At 49.6% G+C, this 19,801-nt stretch overlaps 1 protein-coding gene and 1 non-coding gene across 4 annotated transcripts in view; both read right to left on the bottom strand.

The window, feature by feature from the left end:
• LOC144178644 (semaphorin-5A-like) overlaps window positions 1-19,801 on the bottom strand; it is a 179,877-nt gene that overhangs the window by 90,820 nt on the left and 69,256 nt on the right. For all 3 annotated transcript variants that reach the window (XM_077706647.1, XM_077706648.1, XM_077706649.1), the window contains one exon: window positions 9,918-10,030. The gene's annotated coding sequence lies outside the window, so the exon portion shown is untranslated. The remainder of the gene's footprint in view (window positions 1-9,917; window positions 10,031-19,801) is intronic.
• Window positions 16,637-16,709, bottom strand: Trnam-cau (transfer RNA methionine (anticodon CAU)). The gene has a single exon. It is a non-coding gene; the product is annotated as a tRNA-Met (tRNA).

Raw genomic sequence — 19,801 nt, 5'->3', positions numbered from 1 at the left:
TAGCAACTGTAGTTTGAACCATCCCGGCATGCAACAAAAGCTTGCAAGCTTAAATTTTTCTAGTCTTCTGTTCTGGGCTAAAATTGCTGTTTTTTTTTTTTGTTCTCGCGAGATAACTGGATGCATTTATGTGGCACAACTAACTAGGTTGAAAAGCTCTACAGCTATGTGTCCATACTTTGGTCGGCCTAAGCTCTCCCAGAAGTCGTAAATAACCCATAGAAGTATAAAATGGAACACATTACTCGTACTTCCAGGCGAGCATACGACGACTGTATTCAGCGATTATTACTACCACAACTACGATAGCCCGCCCCCTGATAGGGTATGGCTGCTCTGCCTGTTGCATTCGGCAGATTTGTAAGTAAAAGCTGAAAAAATAAATGCGAGACTAGTGTCAAGAAACGAAGGCCTGGGAAAGAAAGGTTGCTTTTTTTTGTTTTTATTTTTTACCTCAATGAGACCGAACATCATTACGATAAAGAAACCGCATCCGCGCGATGTCAGAGAAAGAAACAGTGCGTCTCCTCCTGAGAACCAACTTTGATTGATTGATTGGGATTGATTGATTGATTGATTGATTGATTGATTGATTGATTGATTGATTGATTGATTGATTGATTGATTGATTGATTGATTGATGTGGGGTTTCACGCGCCGACGCAACGCAGGCGATGAGGCGCGCCGTAGGGGAGGGCTCCGAATTAATTTTGACCACCTGGGGATCTTTAACGTGCGCCGAAACCTCGTACATACGGGCGTTTTTGCTTTTCGCCTCCGTCAGAAAAGCGGCCACCGCGGCCGGGGATCAAACCCGCGTCCTCGTGCTCAGGAGCACGACGCCTAAGCCACTGAGCCACCGCAGCGGGTACGAGAACAAACGTCCTTCCGAGCGGCATCACAGAATTTGCCTGCTGAGCACTTACATTGTCTTCTGGCGCGTTCATCTTCTGCTGGAAGCATAAGCTGGGCACCTGTCAAATATCTTGATGTGTGAGTCTGCGTCCGCCTGCTCAGTCATGATACAGTTCTCGACCTCCGTCCTCATTCTGCGCCTCACTTTAGCGTGGATAAAGCGCCACTGATCCCGCACTAGAGGGCGCAGTTTCCTGCCCCAACCAAGCACCCACGCAACGCTTCCTGCATAGTGTTCCCACATTTCTCTAAATGTGTCAAGGCTTGCCTTTTTTCTGTTTCCCTGAGAAATCACCGCACTCCGGACCTGAAACACAGTGTATAAAGAAGCTACTTTGTTATAGCGAGGGATTAGTGCATTTTTCTCGTAACCGATTTGGAATCGTTCAGCCACCTGCCGCAATGCGATGCCGGGGAACTGTTTTCGTAAACCCGGTGAATAAGCGATGGTGATTAAGGACAGCTCGCCCCCAAGAAGAAACGTCTACACGCGTGTGTGTGCGCTGCTAGAGGAGATATTTGCTGGCAAGAAAGCGACAAAACGAAACAAACACTCGATGTGAGTGCCGCCAAATGTTTCTGCGGCATTGAAAACGATAACAAAAGGTCGTTCGCGTATGTGTACAGTGTCGTGGCGTCATCCCCGATACCGGTTTTCGATTCTCCCGCGCTTTCCCGTCCCACTGGCAATCACCCCGTATTCAGAGGAGGAGGGAGATTTTCAGCCGCACATGAAGTGTCGTCGGGGCGCGCCTGTACTCGATCAATCATAAGAGCGGCTTTTACAGTGTTTGCTTTTAATCGCCTGCGGACTTGACACACGCATTTCTCGGTCGCTCCGCGGAACGCCGCTTGGAGGCCCGAATTCCGCGTAGGAGATGAGAAAGAAGAAAATGAGCAAGAACTGATGCTCTGAGACAAAGACAGAAAACGAGAACTCCGTGGAGCAGAAGAAAGAGGCGCAGAAGATGTGCGCGGCGTCTTCCTCTCTCTTTCTTTGTTTTTCGTCTCTCCTGCTCCTTCGTCGCGTCAAGCCAACACCTCTAAAGAAAATAAGAAGCCTGCTTCTCGCACTAGACATATGTTTGGTCAAGTGATGGGCAGCAGCGGGCGTTCTTCAGTTTGGCGTTTCGATTTGGAGTTGTCAAGAGCGGAGAGCTTAGCTGCCACCGGGTCGTTCTTCGATGCTCAGACAACGACTCTGGGCTTTCTCATCTCAAAGGCGTTCGCCTTGGCTCCTTTTCTTTTGGACACGCTTGGGAGGCGTCAATATCGAGTTCGTTGATCCACTAGTCACTCGTCGTGCTTCACATGACCCAACAGAATATCGCCCCCGTACAGCACAGCGTGGCGGCGAGTGAATCGCCTCCTTTCTTCTATCTCGCTACTGACGCCGCATTGTACGCGCGGGAGCATTCAACCATGCGCCTCTGGGTGGCCTTTCTTCGGCTCGCGCGTTGCTTCCACAACTTTTGTTCGTGTATACACACACGCGCGCGTGCAGAGACGCAGATTGAATTGGGTCGCCGGTGAATACGAGCGCGTATCACGCACCCGGCTGCGTCGTGGGATGCATTGTCGTCGGGTCTTTTGGTTCTTGGGGACAAGTTGGGCACTCAGCGCCGCCTGGACTGATTAGCGCTTGGAATCACTTGTGCGGCCTGGAACACAAAAGAGCGAGCGAACGCGGAAGCGGACAAAGTGTGCTGTTCGTTGGGCAGTAAAGCCAGAATCCGCGCTCTTTATTATCGGTGTGGTGTAATGGCACGCATGCTCGCGAGTCCAGTAGCAACGTCCTAGAAGGGGGTCGAAGTTGAGTAGTCACAGCCCCAACTTACTCATTAAATGACTCGTTTTCGAAAGGAAAGGGGAGCCTGGATATAACTCCCAACTCAAAACTTCCGATGAGCGAAGGAGTAGCACGAACCGAGAAGTGAAGCTCGCCTGGTCGGGAAACGGAAGAAGAAATGGACGGGAGCCCCAACAAGAGCCGCGGAACTGGATATCAGGAGACATATTTTGGAGGAGAGGAAGGTGAATTTCCGGGAACTCCCCAGTAATAATTGTCGGATGTCGCATACGCATTCGTTAAAGCCACTCATCTCCGCAAATACACGTCGACGTGTTTGATGTGCCTGATTTTGTTGCGGTTGCTTTTGACGGCTGCAGCAAAACTTCACTGCAACGCACAAAATGTGGAGAAGCCAACTTTACAAAAGTTAGTAATTATGCACTGGGTTTGACTGCTTTACACAGAGCCCCTTACACTCGGCTTCACCGCTTTACATAAGTGCATTTTAGGGAAGGCAGATTATCTGAGCTATATCAAAATATGTAAACCCTTGGGCCTTTTTAAGTACCCCATGTGGCGCCATGTATAGCTATGGAGCTCATCGTGGCACGCCCCACAGGCAGACAGGTGGATTTCGGGGGAAGTAGCCCAAGAATGCTGATTCATTAAGGGGACTCACCTGAACTTCATGATCCAAAAGGTCAAAAACCATCTAGCGCCAACACGAAAAATTGTACAAACACAGGCATGTGCACAACGGCCTAGTTTGCTTATTTTTTATATATGTTAATTTTGTACTGAAATAAAAAATAAAACTCTCGCATGGAAGACCGGTAGCGCGACGCAATTAAAACTAGATAAACTCAAATGCATTTCTTGTTTTTTTTTTTTCAGTTGAGATGTGATTTCTAAAAGAAGCAGACTGTGCCGTTAGGAACATTTCCATGGATCTGTAAAACTTATAATATTGGCGCATGATGCTTTTTAAGCCCAGGGGTCATGAACTAGTGAGTCCCATAGGAATGTGATCAGGTGAGTCCTCGTTAAACGTTTATCGCTGCTAAAGGCTTTTTTTTTTTTTTTCCACATGCAGGGAGCTTGAATCTGTACTGTGCACGATCTTCGACGAGCGGGGTGCGAGATAAGCCTCACCGTAGTAACAAGCTACCTTGGCCTCGTCTTCACGCCTTGGAGGAACATGACTCATGGTTTCTACAACTTGATTCTACGATATCTTAAAAATAGTGAGCGTTGCGTCAGCGCCCGCAGAAGAGACTGCCGAAATCTGAACTATTCTATTTGTATAGCTGCCAAATGAGGTAGCTGTTGGGGCGTGGTGAGAAACTGGGGCGACCGATTCCGCGGCCACGTTACAGACGAAGTCCAAGCTTGTTGAAACGTCAAGGGGTGGGGTTCAACCTCACCACTGATAAGCAAAACGCGAGCGTAGAGTTCGATAGGGCGATGGTTACTACGTTGCGCCGGCGGCGGCAGTCAACTGCCTTGCCCCGGCCGTGGCGGGCCAGAGGCAACGCCTGGGAGAAGCCCTGCTCGGCGAAACGTGAGAAGCTGCACGGGCAGCCACAACGGGGGTATCTGGGTCGGGCGCCTCTCGAGTGAGCCCTAGTTGGAGCCTCCCGATCGACCGATAGCGCCGGGGTCGCTCTGGGCCGTTCGAACGGCAGGCAGCCCTTTCCTCGACTCGCACGAGTGCGTCCTGGCAGCGTACGAGAACTCAACGCGACTCGAGAGCGTCAAAGTGGAGGAGTGCGAGCCGCGCCAAAATAAGGCTTCCCTGTTCCTGTCAGGCGCCGATCAAGCGCGTTTAGGACCGCCGACAACTGCTCTTCCGTGTGTGATCTTGGAAGCAGGCCTTCAATGATGATGATAATAGTAATAATAATAATGCCGACGATTTGATTGATTATAGGGTTTAACGCGCCGACGCAACGCAGGCGATGAGGCGCACCGCAGTGAAGGGCTCCGGATTAATTTTGACCACCTGGGTATCTTTAACGTGCACCGAAATCTCGTACATACGGGCGTTTTTGCGTTTCGCCTCCATCAGAAAAGCGGCCGCCACGAACGGTTATCGAGCCCGCGACGTCGTGCTCAACAGCGCAACGCCTTAGCCACAGCACCGCCGCGGCGGGTTCATGACGACGACGACGACGAATATTGCCAAGCACATTACGAGCCCAGCGAAAGCTGTCCATCAACACCTTTTCATCAAATCTTCACGCTACGTTGGTGCACTGTGTCTGTGTTGCTACATACGTGGTGATGGCACCGCCCGGAAATTACCCGCATGCAGATCCAACAACTATAACCGAGCAACTAAACGCAATCATCCTACCGGGCCGCTAGTCCTCTCGCCGGGATAGCACCATCTGCGCTCTTCTCGTTTCTCGCGAGTCGCCAACGACGCCCCACCAGGTACTGAACCGCCGATCCCGTAACCAAGATGGACAGCTTTCGCTCCGACCAAGAACAGAAGGGCACCTGTTGCGCGCCCACACTCGACGCGGCGCATATGCCACACACAGCCGGTGAGCGATCGCCAACGCCACTCGGCGACGCTCTTGGCGCGCACAGCCGGCGCCCGTTTCTCCTATGCGGGACAGGGACACCGGGCCGGGCACTGCGTGGGACGTGGAACAGCGATCGGCCCGCAAGCCGACCGGCTCGTCAGAGGGAGATCAGCGCCGTGATAGGCAGATCGCGCCCGATTGCGTGCCCGGAAAGAAGAGGGCCGACTCTGTGGCGGCTGTGGCTGTGGCCTCAGAGGTGCCGCCGCTGCCGCGACGGTATGGCGCCAGTCTGCGTGAGCGCGCTAATTCGTTCTCGCCGCCGAGCGTGCCATTGCGTAATGAAGACATTTGTTCGCCCTTTGGCCGCCCCTGCCTGCATGGAGGGAGAAAGAGCTAATGGACGCGGGTAGATAACGAGGCCGGCACGGCTTTGGATTGCTTGTAGCGAGACCGGAGAATTCTATAGAACCGTGCACGCAGTAAGATGCCGATGCAACGAAACTGTCACGTGCCTCTACAGCTAGCGCTACACTCGTCAGATATACATGCGTCGACACTCACGCGCATATGATGCATCCGTGTTGCTCGGTCAGAGCATGCGGACATTGTTACCGAGTGCGCGTATCCGCCCTAAACATCCGACTGCGTTTCGTCTCAGAGCATCGTACTTTGCGTTTGCACTAAACTGATTTACTGAAACAGGATAGTGCGACTAGATGTTTTTCATAGTGTAACATTCATTTTAAACGCAGCATAAGGGTAAATATGCGGTGCCAATGGCAATGTCTGTCCAGTGCGTTGTAGGCGTATGAACGAAGAGAGAGGAAGCCGTAATAAAAGCTGCAGCCAGCCTCCCTAACTATAGGGCCTTGCTTAAGATGTGAGTGACCCAAGTTAGATCACACGGAAAAAAGCAACATATAAAAGGGGAAGGGGGCAGGACTAGGGTGACGCATATGCATGACAATATAGAGAAACGCGATGATAGACAAAACTGAAAGATTGCTAGGCAACCCATAATGTTTTAACCGGCGATCTATAGATCCGTACCAAGATGTATGCGACAAGACTAGCCCTACAGTTAGCGCCTTTATTAACGTAAAGGGGACGCGAGAGACGTCACGGGTCGTAGCGTCAATGTCTTAGCACACGGGGGATATTCGGATAACCGAGCAAGATCAAATTCCGCCTCATATTTCACAGAGATAGCTGCTCGCTAAAGGAAAAAAAACGACCGCTTATTGGCGGTGAGATCTTTGAGTGGCGCCCCCTGGCTCTGACGTCGGCTTAGGGATTCGCGCCGCTGTCGTCTGCTACACTCCGCTTGTGAGGGGCAACAGTGCCTGGGCTAGAAATCGCCCGCTTCGTTGCTGTAGTGCGTTAAAAAGCGTATTTCTTGCGACTCAGTTATTTTGCCAGCTTCTGACGCATCTGAATAATTTGAAGCTGTATCCCCCACAAGTTTGCAACAGACGAAGAGATAGAGAACAACTTTCTTCAGTGTATCGGTCAGAAGATCGTGTGTAGCTCGTCCTTTCTTGCTTATCCGCGAGGATCAGCGATCAGAGCTTCTCGATAAGTATTCAAAATGCGTATGCTTCCCTGCAGTATTTTTTAGATGCTCCTATGAAGACTCAACAGTCTAATACTACGTACCAAGCAGCGGCCTCTACACGCTTATCGCACAGCAGGAAATAAAGCGGCTTTCTTCTGTTTCTTTCGTTGTTGTCTTGTATCGGAATAATGTTTCTTGCTTTTTTTTCTGCCCAACGCATTAATTTTTCTGCGCCGTCACCAACTTCTTATCAGAAGGTTTCGGGATGTTTGGGAGCCTCACAAAGGTCGTGTGGATATTTCCTTCGTTTTGTATGGCATACATTCCCTTCTTCACAAATTGGCTTTCATTACGGCTGCGTGCAAATAGGTGCATATCGGCAGTGTGCTTTGTTTATTCACATGCAAATACAATGAGAAGGTTTGTGCTACGCCACCGCGATCGCGCCCTAAACAACGTGATCCACAGCCTCTCGAAGACGGCTTTTGTGCTCCGAATTTCTATCGTAATTATATCGTTATCATAACGAACTGAGTCTTAACTCGAACAATGATGACATAATTACGGTGTTTAAGGCATGATATACTCGCTAACTAACGTAATAAATAGTATACCTGCATATATTACAAGACTCGAAACCGAAGAAGAATTCCAAGTTGCTCTGTATTGCTTTTCAACATTTCCAGGCGCGAAGAACAAATCCTATTCCACTCGGGCTGGCGTTCTATGAATTGTAGATAATCACTCTTACTCTCTTGTCCTGGACTGAGGACCCGGCCCACTAACCAGATCGATTTAATTGTTAAACAAAGTTTTCCCCTCCTCCCCATACTCCTCCTCCTCCTCTTGAGTGCAGTTTTCCTATAACGCATATCCGAATACCGGGAAGATATGGCTGTGCAAAATGTTCCGAAATATCCCTCCAGGTCTTAACAAACATATATGTGTTACTATAAATTTAACGAAGACGTGACTCGTTTTGCTCAATAAACCTCCATACTGGTTAGATGCCTGGTATAGAATCAGCACGCGCGTATATACACACTGGGTTATTTGGAACTCAACCTACAGTTTTTGCAGTCTATAGTGCATGTCAGCAAACTTTCATGCCTTGACAACGTAAAGTGATGTGACAAAACGCGTTCGAGCGTTCGGCAAGGTTGCAAAAACTGCTTTACCTTACATATGATTACCGGGAATCGTGATGCCTTCTGCCAAAGCCGACAGCCCTGAAGGCCTAGAATTTGTTTTGGTCCTCCATTTTCGCTGTGGTCGGTTATTAGCAGGTGACTGTTCCTTTTGTTCGAATGCTTACATGAGAAGCTGACGCCTAGCTCCGACTCTTCGCGCTCCGCACAGGACCGGCTTCGCAAGGAATGGGGTGGCGCCGGCAATGTTTCTCCCGTAGCGGTATCCAAAACTATACTTTAATTGACACTATGAGCTAGTGTATGCGATTTTAAGCCTATTATTACGATAAAAAGTTACCCACACGCCAATTCTGGTGCGGACAAGCATCAGACGTTGACCGAGCGCACAGAAACAGCAGGGAGAGCGATCCTGAGTGAAGCAGACGACAAATGCGAGAATCCCTAAGCTGACGTCACGGAGGCGCGCTTCGCAGCGCCGCCTGTGTTCGCGCTCACCGCCAATACAAGTTATAAAAGTCCGATATCTGTAAAAAGAGATATCGTATACATACGCCGCTTATCGAGCCTCCTATCACCTTCGTACGTGATACAATAGGATGTATGCGATGGATGCGACCGTAGTTCCTGGCAGTGGCCGTCAACACGACAGCCCAGACCCAATCGCCTGCGGTGACGTAAGAAGTGTGGGCAGTCGGGTCGAAAGGGCAATGGGTCGGGCATAGTCTTGTTGCACGTAGTTGCGCAGGTAGTTTAACTGGCGTTAGCAAAAGACCCCCAAGCTTTCGTTATTTCAAGTAAGGAGTCCATCATGCGTTCGAATGTCGCCGGAGCATTACATGGACTGAAGGGTGTGAATTTAAACTGGTAGACGATATCTGGAGTAATAAACACCGTTTTTCGGCGGTCTACGTGGCCCAGAGAAAACTTTTGACAGCCATTATACGATTCGATTTAAAAAATGTTGAGCCCTGTGGACGCACACTTACGTGAGTCTTCAATATGCGGCTAGGGATACGCGCCTTTCTTTGCCGAATGATAATACGCACAAAAACTCCAGGTGCCACCATAGTTGACTAAAAGCACCTTCTGGGGCGGTATTCTCGTGTTTTGTCCGTTTTGTGTCCGTTTCAAAGGTGTCCGTTTTGAGCAAGCCCTGGTTGGCTAAAAGCGAACACCCGGATGTGACGCCATGGCTAGCACGACGGAGCTATGAGCGGCGGCTTCTCGGAGCAGACGATCAGGAGCAGATGATTTTTTGTCGCGTGGTTGTTAATTCGCTGGCGGAACAATAAGCACAAAAATGATAGTTTAAAATAGGTTTAATCGTTTAAAATGCATTTACAAGAACAGTTGCGCAAAAGTAAATCCAAAGCCCACCTACAACTGGAAGTGCGCCACAATAAAAAGGCCGCAAAATGGACAAACACGAGAATACGGCCCCTGTGCCCATGTCAATAAGAATGCTTAACAATAACCGCAGGGAACATTTTAGCTACTTCATGCATATGACTTGGCAGTCAGCAGATAAGGCACAGTATACGGCCGCGGATGTGCAGAAGTAACGTCGCCGGTGTTGATCCGGTGCCTATCAACCAACGTTTCACCTAACGGTCAGACGTCAATGTCAGAGGCGCCATATGCCACAACTCTTCAGCGCTCCGTCTTAATTAAGAGGGCATATGGCGTACCTCCAACAAAAGGTGTTACCACGCGGAGGCGAAATGACTACGCGCATTACACTATTTACACTAAATGCACAGTTTAGAACGAGCGCCGGGGAGGTGTATCCTTTCATAACAGCTAAGCTGCATCTTCACCACGTCGAATTCGTACCGCGTGAATGACTGAGACGTTCGGCACGACTAATCGTGTGCTGTTGCATTACGTTGTACAGCCTGCACCACATTTACGCACACTATAATATTATAAGTATTACCAGTGTCTAAAAACCAGAGCTTAGTGGTAGAGCTCACCGTGAAGGTATTCCGTAGAATAGCGTTGGGGTCCGTCTTTCCGATGTGTCGCCTCGCAGGATTGAAGCAACCCGAATACTAGCTCCTACTTTACAGGCTCCACTGGCCCCACGCTGCGAGAAATAAAAACACACGGCGTCAACATCTCTTCAAAAAAAAAAAAAAAGTACACACGCAGATTCGCAACTCGGGCATGCATGAGTTTGCGGATCGCAGCAGCGCTTTGTAACGACAAAGTTCCTCCTTTCGCTACAGCTACGGTAGCATGGTGATCGGCAGTGAGGAATTCGAGAAGTTTTAGGAAGGTTTAAGGTTAACTGGTTTAAGAGGCCCTGCAACACTTTTTTCAACTTTTTTTTTTCGAAATACTAAATGCTTGCAGAACGTAGTCACTCAACACACCCAGTACTTAGATTATCGGGTCGCGAAGTACCTCAGCCAAAAATTACTGCTCTATGCCCATCAGATAACTTGTAAACTCGCTCAAAAGGTTTTTTCTTTCCCGGTCTCGACGTTCTTCGACCGCTCGAATTACGTCACTAAGGCCATGTGGCGGCTGTTGGCCGGTTTTCCTTCAGTTGCAGCAATGAACGCTTTTCGGTATTAACTTTTTTAAAAAAGCCGCAAAAACAAAGCCGAAGTGGAAGGCGTATCTGCTGCGACGCGCAAATCACGCAGTGCCGCTCTGTGCTGGCGATAACCATAGCTTTCGCAGTGGTTCCAGACTCAAAGGAAAGAGTGAAAGCGCTTATCGAAAGTGTTGCAGGGTCCCTTTAATTTACTGCTAACATTGAATGACCTTTAACACATACGAATTTCAACCAATACACCTATTACGTAAAATGAGGAAATAGTCAAGAGTGCAAGGGTACTTGGCGGAACATAGCTGGTGGTGAAAGCCTCTCGGCGTAAGGCCCCGACCCCGCAGCTGCTCCCCGTGAACCAAGTTAACCGACTTATATTTGCTTCAACCGGGCCGATGGGAAAAAAGCGCATTCTGGAAATACTTTCCCCAGCCAGTCGGCGAGATGCTTCTTAACACCAATCAGCCATGTTCCCGCCAGAAAGAAAGGGGCCAATGACTAACAGACACAAAGTTTGAACCCGAAAACGCCCGCTTCGGTAGGAGAATTATTGACGTAAACAAAATAGTTGAGACAAAACGCCAAAGTAACGAGTGGAAAAAATAGGAATGGCTATTGAAACTAAACGGAGGGCTCTTGAGCCCGAAGCGAACACCACAGGTGGTGTGGAATCTTCTACAACGCAGAAACCCGAGCCCAGTATACCGCTAGGCCAGGACTGTCTCCTCCCACCGTAATAATCGCGTCTCCTGGTCGGCTCTGCTCTCAAACACACACGCGGCACGCATTTCTTAGAGAACTGGGGCCCTGGAGACAGAAGAAGAATCCTCAAAATGAAAAAAGCAAACTGAACGGTGTGGCTTCGCGACAGCTCTATGAGGACCAAAATGGCGGAAATAGTCACGTAATTTGCATCCGTGCTGTTGGCGTGCACTTTATGTTGTCTAATGGAGTTGCGGCTGATTTATTCGTGCCCACTTATTGTGTATCAAGTGTCCCCCCAGAAGACGTCATTGCCACTTCGCACGACAAACCACGGGTGGTCAAAACAAAATAAAAGAAAAACTGCCTCGCTCTCTGTCCGCCGGAAAAGGACGCAGTCTTATAAACGTCCAATGACGAGGATTAGGGCACCAGGAAATCGCGTGGAAGGTTATCGGCGCTTTGCACGGAAACCTTGAACGGTGGCCGCGGAAGTTCAGCACTCTTTCCACACAGTCGCAACCGGTAGCATCCGAAGGGATTCATCGGTAAGCGCCGTGCGCTATGGCCTTTATGCAAATAGCCATGGCCGTGGTAATATAGCCGTGCCCGTGGCCATATAGTGTGCCTGAGCTCTACAGGTGTGAGTAGTGCGACGGATAGAATGAGAAGGCAAGGAAGCGACGAAGCGAACAACGAACCCAACCGAACTCGCTTCCTGAAGCGCGGCCGTCACGAGGTGGCGTTTCTGTCTTTGAGCGGGCGGCGCACGGCGCTTCGCTGGGCGGGAGGAGGAGGCTCTTTGAGAGTGCAACGAAGTAGAAGTCTTGCATACCAATGGCGGCCGGGTGTGAAAGGCTGCTTAGCCGAGGATGGATGAACGGCGGGCGACTGCCGTCGTGACCGTCCTAAGTGCTTAAGTGCGCCTGATCGCTGCATGGCCTCTTCGGTGGCCGCGACAGAACCGCACGTACTGCCGGCGGTCACGGTCAGAGACGCGCGCACAAATTCCGGCTTTTTCTTCCCTCGGCCAAGGGCGGCCATTGACGGTGCGTCATCGCCCCGTCGGATGATGTCGTCATTGGCGGAAGAAAGTGCCCACGGCGAACAACTTGTTTTTTTCGTGGTCTTGTAAGCATTAGATCAAGCGAGATTCAATACTCCCTGTGTAGGCTTAGGCGCCTTGTGCTGACTGGTTTTTGTAAAGATGGGTAAGACAAAAGTTGATGGCACGTGCATTATCGCTCCGTGGCTGGATCTTCATCGAGTCAGTAAGGATTTGCAGCGATGACCCACACTGCAGTTTAATTCTGGCCTTATCGCTTTCTTTCGGAGTAAATTCGTTTTCACGGTGTCGGTTGCTTACTGCGCTGACCAGATCATGACAAATTTGTCCTCGTTCACTTGGCTTAATTAAGAACATATTTATATTAAGCACCGACGAGGTAGCGAAAATATATTTACAGCATTTACAGTTGAGACAGGGTCAGAGCGCAAACCAGCACCATTTCAACAAAGTGCTAGCGAGCCTCCGACTTCATCGTCCTCTATCAGACAGCAGTTCGTAACATTACCTGCGGGGTTGAGGCGCCGTCCCGGTGCAGCGTGTCGCAAGGCTAGCTGCAACTATGGTAAGGCTTGGGCCCCACCACCGATTTTTATCGGACAGCAGTCCGTAACAACATTAAAAGGTGATATAGCGTTACATAATTCCGGGCGTTTATAAAACGCATACATCGGCTCTGTTTGAAGTCAGCGGCAAATTTAAACCGTATACGCGTTTCGTCGAGCTCCGCTCCTTCGCCCCGCTTCTCACAAGCGCTTTCAGCACTGCTAAGTTAACAGTTCCTCACTCTTAAAAAAAAGGTTTTGGCATTCACTAACGGAACACTAACAAGTACCTTGTCCCAGTATGCACTAGGTACTTAGTAACTGGAGGTAGTAAATGCAGAACTACTCAGGGTTATTAACTGAAGCAGGCAGTAAGCACCACTACCTTCGTTAGTAAAATCCTAGCGATAGCACCCTTCTGAGCTGCATGCGTTCACTAACAGGTAAGGAATAACCTAGTCATGAGCACGACCTTAATCTGGTGTATACTACTTCCTACACCCAGTTAATTTCCTAACCAGGCCGTTGCTAGTGGCAGAGCCTACGTACCGTACCGCGGGGTAGTGGTTCGTAAGGAGTTAGTGAATACGGCCGTTACTACCCTTGTGCAAACTTCTTTATTAAGAGTTTGCCGTCCCACCCCCCTTCACTTTTTCCGTGTGTCAACGCCCCAAAATATCTGCCATTCATCTCATCTTCGTTTCTCCTCCTCCTCCCTCTCGCAAAGGTAAGTTTGGAACCATCTCTGGAGAAGTCGAGAGTATAGGAGGATTCGAAACCTCATGAAGCTTGCAGCAGTTGACGTGTTTGCATCAACGTCCGCACATCTTTGGCCATGCACACCACAAACAGGGTGTGCGCCGAGTCGAGTGTCCGCCCGATCGCGCGATGCGAAAACTAGACGCTCTTGGCACGACTCAACGTTGATCGTCCGACGACGTCACGCGCTCCGAGTCGCAGGAACCTTCGGAGGAGTGTCGGATCTCACCGGATGGCCCGAGCGCCGATCGCGCCATGCCGAAAGCACTTCGGCTGTCACGCTCGGCCTTGCACGCAGAGAATGGGCGAGGTGGCGGCGCGCTGTCTGCAGAGCCCCTCGTTGCGCATCCCGAACGGAAAGAAACGTGAGCGCGAACAAGCGTCACATGAAGACGAACGCGCGGATGTCGCCGTCTTCGCAAGGTCGCATCGCGACATCCTTGCGGTTATTCACCGAGTCGACGTCAAATGGAATTGTTTCAACCTAAAAATGCTAACCAAAAAAAAAAAAAGGGGGGGGGGGTATTTGCATTTTGTAACACCGAAGCTGTTTAGCAAATGTCCACAGTTGAAAATACCGAGAAATTGCCGAACGCGCGCATGTGAGTGCGGGTCTCGCGACTACCGCCCGGTAGCTAACAAAACCAAGAAAATGCCGAGCGCCCGTGTGTGCACGCCTCGCGATGACAGCCCAGCGTCCCTTGCGCGCGTTTTTCAAGCCAAGCATACCAACTTTGGGAGATTGGCCAAGGTTGGCAAAAAAAAAAAAAAAAAAAAAAAAAAAAAAAACCTCCAGATCGGAACAGCCCTTGCTCGGAACGAGAAAAACTCCAGCGTACGTTCGCCGTAATCGTGGCAACACTCGCTCGGAACGAGAAAGACACGTTATAGCGTATGCCCATCCAGGGTGATAGGGGATGTCAAAAAAAAAAAAAAGGAGAGAATTTCACACTTGCAGCAACAATGATGGATTAAAGGTCGTCGCGGCACAGAAGAAGAAGCACATGGTTGCGAAGGTTGCGTATAGCTTCGCTACCTTCAAGTCTTATGCGTTAGTGTGAGCTTCCTTCATTTTTTTATTGTCCTCCTATATCGCACGCAAAATGTGCTTTTGACAGGACGAAAGGAGCACACTAGGACGAAGCATTGTGGGAGGCGAGGGTCACGTGGCGAGTAATGAATAACAAGTTTTGACTAGATTCCACGTAACGATATGTCGGATAGAGTGGTGGCACTCCCCTTTTCCTACGCAAATTTTAACTATGTAAAGTAATAGTTCTAAGTGCATTCAGCGACGAACAGAAAAAAAATTTGTTGTAATGAAAGTTAAGGAAACTGAAATCGCATCACATTTGAGCACCCCGTAAGCAAACATTTGAACAAGTGTAGGGAAACATTATGTTTCCCAAAACTATCACGTGTTTGCATCAATACCCTGCACACATTTTGTGTTAGTTCCTCCGGCTATCATAGGGGAAACGTGGCGCGTTAGGAGGCCTTGCTATGGACCTTTTCCGCGACCTGTGAAGCTCGCTACCCCGCTCAGGTTTTTTGAAGCGTTTGCTGCATATTGAACGGACACGAGAGCGGAAGTTGGATATTCTGCGCGCAGTAACAAGTTCTAATGAGAGCCCGTGCGCATACGCGAAAGCGCGGAAGTTCCGCGGACAAGCCAGTTTCGAGCACACGAAGCGTTGCCATGCGGAAACTCTTCGCAAAAAGCTAGCCTTTCCGGAGAACGGAGCGCCTTGTGGAACCTCGGCAGGCAACGGAATGAACGAGTAAAGCTCACAACATCGGTCATATGACATCAGAAGGTACTTTTTCGAGTGAAGCTTGCGTTAGCTGACTTGCGCCGTCGGCGTACGCCGGAACGCCTTGCGGCAAAGCCAACTTTATACACGCGCTCTTCGGACGCAGCTCTCGCTCGCCGTAAAGGGAGCCAATCAGCGTCGTCGCTCGCATCACGCTACATCGCAACTGCAGCCGCTCGCTGTCGCCGGGCAGCTCAACTTAAAAGGGGCACAGAATTTTGGTGAAGGTTACCAGAAAATTTTATTTCTTTTGAGCGTTCACGACGGTCATACTTAAGAAAGACACACACATACACGCACACAGATACTTTTTTCGCTGCTCGAAAGCAACTCGCGACAGGAGTGGTTGGTGAAATGTGATGAGAAATCACCAAAGGAAAATGTGGATGCAGCGCAGCTTCCAGCAGGGGCGTCCTGCGCACGACCGGCGCTACGTTCACGTCACTGCATGCTTGCTAATGGAGAACAAAAAGTGGCAGCGAAGGCGCGCGACTAAAATGACACCTTTTGTGCGCAACCAGCAAATATTAGGTCACTCGTTTTCGTAATTATATGGGACCACACTGAATGTTCTTACGGCGTGTGTGCTTCATACGTATGCTTTCTGCTTATGCTTGTAGTGGGTCATAGCCATCAGCCTTGATATGCGCGCCGCACGAAGCCGCTTATACAGAGATGAGCATCAAACAAACCATTATTCATTACTATTTCGCTACAGTCAGTAGTTACTACGAACAAGAAATGAGAACCATGTACTTAAATATTTTACGCTTATAATCCACTATTCTTAATCGTAACTCGTATTTGACCGTACCTGGCTGCGTATGCAGCGAACTGCTTACATGCATAAAACCTGGTCATTAGGCCCGACATTTTTGTTCTTTTTTTAATGCGGGAGTATAACGTCGCGACCCTGTTTTCTTTTTTTTTTTTACCATCAGCACACCAGGCTCGCCTTAGTAATGTTTAGACCTCCTTCTCGGTACAGGTACAAGTCTCAGTGAAAGAATGCACGGGTACCGTGCCATTCGCCATGTGCACCAAAAACAATTACGTTGGGACCCGTACAGAGTGATTTTCATTCTTTGCCGCCATTAGAAAAATGACCGTCGCTGCCGGGGTCGAGCAGGGATTTAGATCGAGGCTTTACACTCTGACGGAACGACGTTGCTCTCAGGTTTTGATCGCCAGCCTTCATGGATACACAACAGCAAAAAAAAAAAAAAAAAAAAAAAAAAAGGACTCCGCCTGCCCCGGGTGAGGCTCGAACTCACGACCTTCAGATTATGAGACTGACGCGCTGCCTACTGCGCTACCGAGGCGCTACCGAGGCGGTAGCGCAGTAATCAATTTGCTGCATGTCTTGCAAATAAATCAATTTGCTGCATGTTTTCAGCGGTTTACATCCCTTTTGGGAGCAATGAGGCCGGTGCGAGATGCCTCAAATTTACCAGCAAAGACATAAGAATGGAACCTTGCCGTTTAGGGTTGACATTAGTAGGGCCCTACAAACGAGCAAAAAACTTCACCGGGCACTTCGGTCTGTTTACGTGATTTGAATGCGACAGCACTATGGCTTTCCCCGGCGTGTGTGTCATGGAGATTCTATGAAACTCCAATAATCTTAGTACGACGTTTCGAATGGCCTGCGATCTAGTCAGCACAAAAGAATACGAAATGAAAGTAAAGAAAGAGATGCAAACACAATTTAGCAGTTTCCTGGGGCACGCGCTTTGGAGCATGAGAGGCGCACGATCACTATTTGTTCCTTCCCGGTTTTTTTTTTAAACACGAACGTGTTTTATTCCGGGATACACAAACATTTCACTCACGTCATATCCGTCACGGAAGTGGCGCCAGTACAACGAAGCAAGCGGCCTGTAGAGGGTGCACCCCTGCACACAGGGTCTTCTCGCGGGGAAGCAACCTTTAGTACTAAGAGTACGTTATAATTAGGGTTGTTCGTTTTCGGGTTTTATATTTTAACACGAAAGTGGTGACCCGTCGCGGTGGCTCAGTGGCTAAGGCGTTGCGCTTCTGAGCACGAGGTCGCGGGCTCGGTTCCCGGCCGCGGCGGCCGCTTTTCTGATGGAGGCGAAACGCAAAAACGCCCATGGGCACGAGATTTCGGCGCACGTTAAAGATCCCCAGGTGGTCAAAATTAATCCGGAGCCCTCCACTACGGCGCGCCTCATCGCCTGCGTTGCGTCGGCGCGTTAAACCCTACGCTCAATCAACACGAAAGTGTTTTATGCCGCGATACCGCAAGATTTCACTGACGTCATATCCGTCACGGAAATTACGCCAGTGCACCTTTGCCGAAGCTACCCGCCAGGAGGGCGTCGCTCGCCAAGCACACCCACAAGGTAGCCGCCAACCCGCAAATCATGCTCAGCTGCCGATTTCGCGGCACATTTCACTTTCGTGTCTTACTGATTCCTATGACACAGGAATCATCCACAATTTTTAACGGAGAAAAGCTTATGTCTTTAGGTTTCAAGCACGCGCGTTGTGAGGTACACAAATTATAAGGTAAAAAGAGGCGAAAGTTGTCGGAACGCGCGCGAACCGGGGATCGCGCGCCGAGAAAAGGAAACAGCAGCGACGAAGGTGGGTAGGCCGCTGCCGCAGGTGCAACTCGAGCCGCTAAATTCAACAGAAAGTTCAACAGCAGGTGGAAGAAGGTCGAACTAGGCTATCGGCTTCATATTTTTAGAGAGTTCTAAGCATCTCCCATAATTATCTAGCTATAAAGCCCACGCGGAAAGTCGATTATTTCCTGCCATTCAACGTGTACAACGCCTGTTTTCTCGACTCACGAGTTGTATAAGGCGCACGCCTTAATGAACACCAAGCGATGGACCGTATAGCTGCGCACGTCAGGCTGCCCCGGACATGCATTTATCAACAGCTGGACTTGCATTCTGGCAACGCACTAACATGCAACGCGTTCATCTGCGACTGCTAAACATTTTTATTGCTAAATTGAACTGGTTTTTTTTTTTAAGTATAGTTGGTGGCGTAAGAAACTGTAATTGTCAAGTCATTTTTCCTTTATTCCGTAAAGTTAATACCCGTGCCACACGTGCACGAAAAATGACATTAAATGCTGAAGGCCTTAAGAAACCAAATGACATTATTTGGACGGTCCGTGCTACACGCCAAGACGCAAAGGCATTAAATGTGTTAGGCATGATGGTGACAATGACCAAAAAGAGAAATTCACTCATATTTTTGAAGTCTTTAAAACGAAGAAAAACTTTTTAGAAGGGTTATAAGCGTTTTTGTGAAAGAAAACGGGGGTTTTCTAAACAAAGGGTGTGATCCGTTTCTAAAAGTGACTTCAGAAGCGGTCGTCGCCTGCCAGCGGTAGCCAAATCCGAAATATTCAAAACGACAAGTGACGCGACGTTCTGCCTTTTGCCGCTGTTTTAGTGACCTTCGTCTTCTCCAGAACTTTGCCACCAAGAGGGCGCATAAAATAGTCTTATTTCGAAGTTCAGCTTCGTTTCCGCGTCAATACTCTGGTGCTGAGAGTTTCGTTGGTTCCATTTCGTGCCGATCGCGTTCGAGAGTAGCTTGATTTAAAACGTTCGTGAAGGCGAATTAGTTGTGCGGAACTCCCCAAAAAAAGAAAAAAATGACAGTAGAGCGAATGGAATTAGATTACTGCGTGTACAGCGAAATAATGGCATTAAAACTTAAGGCATTAAGCACTTAGTGTTATTTTTCGTGTACGTGTGGCACGTGTATAACGCTGTCGTACGTTGGCTACGCAAGCCGGAGTCGGCGGTTGATTATTTGAACGCGTTCAAATTGCACCGGATTAACACACGCCGGCGTGTTCACGAATGACTTGCTCCGCGACCTCCGGGGTGAGAGAACAGCGCGATGAACAGAACCGCTGGGGTCAAACAAGGGGGCGTTGAATGGTCCAGGCACAGGGAAGAGCTGGACACCCGCTCCGAGAAAGAAAACACGGCACCCGGGGCACGCCTGTGCATCTGACGGACGGCTGATGGCGGGAGTGCATTGGCCCCCCTCGCTGCCTTCTTGCAGGGCGCGTTCCGAAAGACCGAGAACGGCCGGCCATCTGGGCTCTGTGGGCAAAGCCTGTGTCGAGACCCCCTTTCCACCTTCGCTTCGAACGGCACCAGCCGCCCCTAGGAGGCTTGCAGCGCTGGCCTTGGAGGAACCGGCAGGCGACTGGCGGGCTGCTGGCGTAGCCTTTCTTCACTGGGAAACCTTTTAGGATGTCTCGCGCACAACGCCAAGTTAGCTCCCGTAGCGCCTAGATTTACGTGAGGTTACGTTACGTCCATTCTTCGGCACGTTCTTTTCTGTGAAGAGCGCGCACACGCAGGCACGTTTGTACGTCCATGCTGACAAATGGGAAGACAATTTAAACCTCGTT

Source organism: Haemaphysalis longicornis, unplaced genomic scaffold, assembly GCF_048455015.1.
Source record: "Haemaphysalis longicornis isolate Haplotype H1 unplaced genomic scaffold, Haemaphysalis longicornis Haplotype H1 scaffold_4, whole genome shotgun sequence".
NCBI lineage: Eukaryota > Metazoa > Arthropoda > Arachnida > Ixodida > Ixodidae > Haemaphysalis > Haemaphysalis longicornis.
The sequence above is the reverse complement of the archived record's forward strand: the minus strand, read 5'-3'. Positions and strand labels throughout refer to the sequence as shown.